Source organism: Lissotriton vulgaris, chromosome 3_1, assembly GCF_964263255.1.
Source record: "Lissotriton vulgaris chromosome 3_1, aLisVul1.2, whole genome shotgun sequence".
In the NCBI taxonomy this organism is placed as follows: domain Eukaryota; kingdom Metazoa; phylum Chordata; class Amphibia; order Caudata; family Salamandridae; genus Lissotriton; species Lissotriton vulgaris.
Window position 1 is genome coordinate 1,348,244,692 of NC_141689.1, and position 6,830 is coordinate 1,348,251,521.

Here is a 6,830-nt window from a genome sequence, read left to right on the forward strand (position 1 = left end):
GCACGTTCCACTACGAAGTGGGGCGATAGCGTGCCTTCGGGTAGCAGGGCCCGAAGCCAATCTTCCACATGCTGAGCGGGGTGGTTCCCTACCCATTTTTCTGGGACCCCCACGAGTCTGATGTTGTTGCGTCTCGCCCTCCCTTCCGCATCCTCGGCCCTGTCCTCCAGGAACTCCACCCTGTTCAGGAGATCCTGCACCTGCCTGTCTGTCTGGGCAACCTTGGGCTCAATCTCCTTCACCGCGCCCTCCAGGGTCTTGGTCCGTCCGGATAGTTTCCTGTGATCGCGGATGGCGGAGAAACTAGTTAATTTCCAACTCTCTCAATTCCTTGAGACCAACAAAATCCTGCGCCCCTCTCAAACCGGCTTTCGGCCCGGTCAGGGCACGGATACAGCCCTCCTCTCCGTCATTGAGGAATCAAGGCGCATTCTTGATTCAGGAGGATCAGTGGCGGTGATCCTCCTGGACCTCAGTGCCGCCTTTGATACGGTGGATCACCGTGTCCTTCTACATCGCCTGGCCAGGGCAGGAATCATGGGCTCAGCTCACGCCTGGATTAACTCCTTCCTATCAGGCCGTACTTTTCAGGTGTGGGACGGCAACTCTCGCTCAGACCCCCGTCCACTCACATGCGGAGTCCCGCAGGGGTCCTCGCTTAGTCCCACCCTGTTTAATGTTTACATGGCCCCCCTGGAAGATGTTGTGACCCCCTATGGGATCAAGGTTGTCAACTACGCTGATGACACCCAACTTGTTGTCTCCCTCTCCCAGCTGGACAAACATCCAGACAGCCTGCGGAACTGTCTCCAGGACATCTACTCCTGGATGTGCGAATCTTCCCTAAAATTGAACGGTGCCAAAACCGAAATTATGCTCCTGGGTAACAAATGGTCCTCAATCCCCGCCGCGGTGTGGCCAGACACCTTTGGTGAGATTCCCACTCCTAAGACCCAAGTCAAAACGCTAGGCGTCTGGCTGGAACCAAGCCTCACCATGAAGACCCAGGCGACCAAGACCGCTGGAACATGCTTTGGCCTCTTGCGGTCTACCCGCAAGATCCTCCCCCTCCTCCCTCCGCTCTCCAGGAAGCTGCTGGTTCAAGGGCTCATCCTAGCCAGACTTGATTATAGCAACGCCGTCTACCTTGGTGCACCGGAGTTCACCTTAGCCAAACTCCAACGGGCACAAAACGCTGCGGCAAGGCTCATAATGGACCTCCCCCCTAGAGCCTCTGCCAAACCGGCCCTCAAGGCCCTTCACTGGCTCCCTGTCCGCCAGCGAATTGAGTTTAAAGCAATGTGCACCAGTCATAAACTCATTAATGGTGCCGGCCCGGCCGCCCTGAAAGACCTTGTCGCCCCCTACAAAGCCTCAAGGTCACTGCGCTCGGACGATGAGCATCTGGCCATCGTCCCTAAATTTAAGAAGGCTCGTACCGGCGGCCGCCGCTTCTCGGTCAAAGCCTCTTCAGGGTGGAACGCACTGCCTCGCCACTTGCGTCTGGAACCCTCCCACGCCCTCTTCCGAAAAAAGCTAAAGACTTTCCTATTCCCTAAATAGTCCTCCGGTCCCTCCCTCCTCTTGGATGTTGCAATTCTATAGCGCGGGGATGCCTCCGGGTCACCAGGCGCTTTATAAATTTATAAATAATAATAATAATAATAATCGTCCCGTAGGAGGGTCAGGTCCACAGCGACACCATCTATTTTGGACTCCAGGGAGGTTCTGGTCTGCTGGAGTGACTGTTCCATGCGTTCCACGGCCGCCAGCACACTGTCCAGCCTCATGGCTAATTGTTCGGCGGCCATTTTATGTAGCAGTTTGTCCGTTTTCCCCTTTGGCGGGGCCCCACCAGTCCCGGTGCGGGTCCGGACATGGGCAGGGGCGCCCGTCTAGCAAAGTCTTCGCCTGTGCCACTCCGGCGGCACCCCCGGGATCACACCCCCTCTGGGTGGGGGGCCTGGTGGTCAGCAGCCGCCCCTTTGATCGTGGCCGTCGTCGTTGCGCCCGGGGGGGGGGGGTCTGTCAGGCGGGTCTTCACCCTCTCACAGCACGGCTCCGCCACGCCGCCCCAGGTGCAGCGGGGGCCGAGGAGGTGCGCGCGGTGTGTGGGTCCGAGGGGTCCGCGTGCAGGGCCGGCCACCCGGTCCTGTCCGGATCACCGCGTCACGTGTGCCTCGCTGTCCCCAAAGCAGCCTCCACCTCCGTGGGGGGGGCCCGCAGGCGGGTTCGGCGTTGAATGCCCCTCCGTGTGCCCCAGTGCAGGGGGGGTGGTCGGTCCGTCTCCGGCAGCGGTGTGGTGACCAGGCCGGGGGTCCGGGCCGCCCCTCTGTGGGTCTCAGGTCCGCAGCGCCAGGCTTGGGGGCGGCCGCTCCGCGCTGGCTCCTCTGTGTCGGGGGGCGCGTGGTGGACTCACCGGGTGGTTCCAGTGGCAGTGTGGCTTCCCGGGGAAGGGCCTCCGCCGGTCGGGGCTCCCATCACTGCCGCGCCTCTCCGGGATCGATCTCCGCACCTCGGCTGCTCCGGGTACGCCGCCAGGAAGCCTGGCGAGTCCTCTCTTCTCGCAGGGCAGCAGTCACGCGGAGGCCGCGATGGGGGCGGCGGGCGTCTGTTCTCCGCTCAGTCCGGGCCAGTCGCTGGTGTCCTTTATCGAGGCGGGGCGGTCTCCGAGCCACCGGTGGTTGCTCCCGGTGTGGCGGCTGCCGGCCAGCGGGCCTCAGACAGTGTGGTGCGGCCTGCCGGTTGGGGCCTGTGCGCTGGGCCCAAGCCTCGGTCTCCCTTGACTGCCCCGCCGGCCAGGAGGCATCCGGTCCCGCAGGAGGGTCGCAGGATAGGTCGGGGTTGGCCCCGTCGGAGTCACAAGTCGAAAGTCGGCCAGATTGCCGTGGAGAGCTCCGGGGAGGTCCGCCTGCAGTTTCAAGCGGCTACGATGAAATTTGGCGGAGAATCGGCTCAGGGAAGGGGAGCTTAGCACGGAGCTCTACCCTAGTGCGTCCTCCGCCATTGCGTGCTTAGCCACGCCCTCCTCCTGTTCAATCATGGATGGGTCAGATGAATCTACTTAACAATAAACCCATCATTGTCCACAGCGCAAAATCCCTTGGTGTCATACTCGACAAAAAACTCAATCTACTCTCCCACATCAATTCCATTGCAAAGTCTGCTCTATACCAATTGCGCCTTCTTTGGGGGATTCGTCGCTTCTTCCCGGAGCAAGACCTTAAAACCCTGGTCCAATCGCTGGTTCTCTCTAGATTGGACTACTGCAATTCTCTTCTTACTGGCCTCCCCAAATCCCACCTGTACCATCTTAAATCTGTTCTCCATTCAGCAGCTCGTTTCGTATATGGGGCAAAAAGAAGCGACCACATCACACCCATTTTATCTACCCTCCGTTGGCTTCCCATTGAGGCAAGATCTATCTATAAGACTGCCTGTATCACCCACAAAGCCTTGCACTCCTCCTCTCCTCGCTACCTGGCGAATAAACTGAAACTCTCTGGAGGCTCTAGACCATCACGTAACGCAGAAAATTTATTGCTTGAACCTCACACTTTCAAAAAGGAAAGATCGATGGCCCAATCCTTTTCAGGCAACGCAGTGAAAATCTGGAACTCACTTCCGCCTCAGCTCCGGACCACCACCTCTTCCTGGTCCTTCAAAACTGACCTCAAGGGGGGAGGAGCCTAGCCGGCGACCAGGATGGCCGCCTGAACCCTCGGCTCCGCTGGTCCGCTTCCTTCTTGTCCGAGCCGCTAACTATCCTGGAATTTACACTGCACCCTTTCGGCGGCTTCGGACTTGGGAGACGACGCTGTGCCCGACGGTGTGCTCCCCGTCGCTTTCCACTCGGCAGAAGCGAAGGAACGTCCCAGTTTGCCTCCCGGCGTACCCTGATGGCGACCAGGTCTTTGTCTTCGTGGAAGGCTGGCCCCGGCGGAGTGGAGCAGTGGCCGTAGACGGCGGATCGGAGTTTACCGGCGGTGAATGGTTGCTACAACGAGTCCTCCTCAACATTGTTGCATCCGTTTCCCTCTCCACGTTGCACTGGGATCGCGGCGACCAACGATACTTTGTATCCCTCTCTTGGAAATTACTGTTAGCCTTTGCCTTCCGACGACTTCCCGGGGGCCATCTTGAGCCGGGCGCTCTTGATCTTGCTGTTGAAGACACGGCCGGACCCTGAGAATACTGCTGTCTGCTGCCCTTATACCACAGCCGGGATATCGCCACTATGGAAAGTGCAGCCCTTGTCCCTGAGATCCGGGTGTGCAAGTCGAGACGCCGCAGGCTTTCCGTGCAGCTGGAAAATGGTGTTGGCAGCGGGGCCCAGGAACGGCCTCATGCTTGTGAGCCCCACGGACATGACACTATGCCGTCCCTTTCTCCTGACCTGCCCCTGAGCCTAGGGGACATTCTCGACGCCCTGATCGCCTTGCAAGCAGATGTGCGGTCCATAGCTCGGGACCTGGGGGGTCGACTGGATGCCGGTGGGCTCGCCCTGCCCCCCGCCGATCTAGCCTGCGTCCACCTGCGGGGCGCTTCGCCACACCCTGAGCTCGGTCGTGGTGAACCGACTGGACGGCTATGCACGGGAGTGTTAGTAGAACTGGACCTAGTGACCGCCTCGACTTTGCCGGCGTTAAGTGCGGACAGTGTGGGAGCTCCTGAATTACCGCACCGACTTGATAAATGCCGCTGGGAGCCATGTTCTGGACTTTCCGTGGGCACCGCTGGCGGCTCTGTCTACTGTGGTGAATCCATGTCGCCACCGTCTAGCTGGGTTGTCGTGAGAGACACGCTGCACTGCGCTGCTTCTCTCTCTACAGTTTGGGACTCCACGGCACTGGACTGGTCGGAACCTGGAGGCAGGCGCCTTGTCCCGTGGTGGTTCCTGTGGCTGTTAGCACTGCACCGGACGGCTGTTTTGTTCCTACACCTGCTTGGCGCACTGGATCGAAAGGGTCAGGGGTGAAGGCGATCCTTCTTTCTTGTTTGCTTCTAATGGTCTGATTTGCCGGGACTGTGGTGGGTAGACGGGAGAGCCAGGCGTTGGGTCTGTTTTTTCTCGCCTGGGGTCGAGGGCAAGGTGGCCGTAGACATATAATTTCGCCGTCCTTTGGGCACTCACATCTGGCCCTCCTCCAGATACAACTGTGTACTTTTTTTTTTTTCTTTCTTTTCTTCTCTTCTTCATTTCGGGTACTCTTTATTGGACGACAGACACACTGCTAGGGGGGGTAGGCCGTAGCCTCTGCATGCGTGTAGGGTGGGGGGGATTTTTCTTTGTCAGTTTTAGTTTCTATGGGCCTTATTTTTCTCCTGTCTTTGTTTCTTTTTCCTTTCCCTTTTTCTCTGGGTCACTGGACTGTGGTGGGGTGGGTGGCGTCCAGCGCGTATCATCCCCTGTGATTATTGCTCCTTCTTCGATATCCTGGTACCGCCATCTTGGTTCTGTATATTTGCTTGCCTTTGTTTGCAGGACGTCGCCCATGAACGAATCTAAACGGATTGTTTGAGCTCAGACCCTTTTCAATGTTTACTATTTTATTGTGTTCTATGTATTATAAATTTAAATCTCCAATTCTCCTTCTTTTCGGTGGTGCACGTATTGCCGGTGTAACATTATATTTCCTTTCCTCCTTTCTCTATGGCACTCTTTCTCTTTTCCCTCTTTACTTGTCTCTACATTTCGGGTTCTCTTTTTGGGGCGACAGACGCGCTGCTAGGGGGGGGTGGGCCATAGCCTCTGCATGCGTGTAGGGTGGGGGGTCTTCCTTGGTTCTTTTTGTTTCTATGGGCCTTCTTTTTCTCCTTTCGGGTTTCCTTTCCTTTTTGCTTTTTCCTGGGTCAGTGGGTTGGTCTGGTGTTAGGAGGGTAGCGGCTGGCGTGCACCATCCGCTGTGTTTCAACATCCTGTTGTGCTAGCTCTGTGCCGCCATATTGGCTATGCTTATCGTTTGTTGGACTTTATTGAAAGACGTTGCCCGCTTATTACTTCAATGGATGTTCTGCACACTGATCCGTTCTAGCTTCTGTATCTCCTTATATAAAAAATCATTTGAAAATTAACCTTAACTTCTCCTGACACTCGGTGCTCGTGGCATTTAGTGTAATACATGTTGTACGCTTTTCTGTGCTGACGTGCTATCGAGTTGACGTATAGTTTGCTACAATGCTTGCGAAGTGTCGAGGCCGGCCGGCTGGTTGTAGGCCCGTATTTGTTTTCTGAAACTGCACAATAAAGGTTTTCAAAAAAAAAAAAAAAAACTGACCTCAAAGTTCTCCTCCTTCAAAGACACTTCCAAATCTAATTCACACCCTCTCTAATCCCTCAAGGAAGTTCTTCCACTATAGAAAATTCTGTACTCTATGCCTATAGAAGTGCCTTCCCAGTATGTTCTTGTATTTTGAGTGTCTGCCATTTATTGCAGTATTATACCTCTTCTTGTATCTTGTACGCTTATGTAACATGCACATATGTCACTTTTTCCTCTTGTAACATATGGTTTGCTACCTCTTCTTGTATTTTGTTTTCTTTTGATACATGCACAATTGTCACTTTTGCCTCATGTAACGTAACGTTTGCTGTTGTGACATGCCCACTTGTAATGTTCTCCTCATGTAATGTTACTGTTCCTATTGTGAAGCGCTCTGACACCTTCGGGTAAAGTCTGTGCTATATAAAAACGCATAAAATAAAAAAATAAAAATAAACAACTTTAAGATGCACTTCAAACCTGCAGTACCCTCTCTGCCACCAGTCTCTCCCAATACTCCAAAAAGAAAATGACATATTTTACTAAAGTTATAACTGAGCGCTGTAA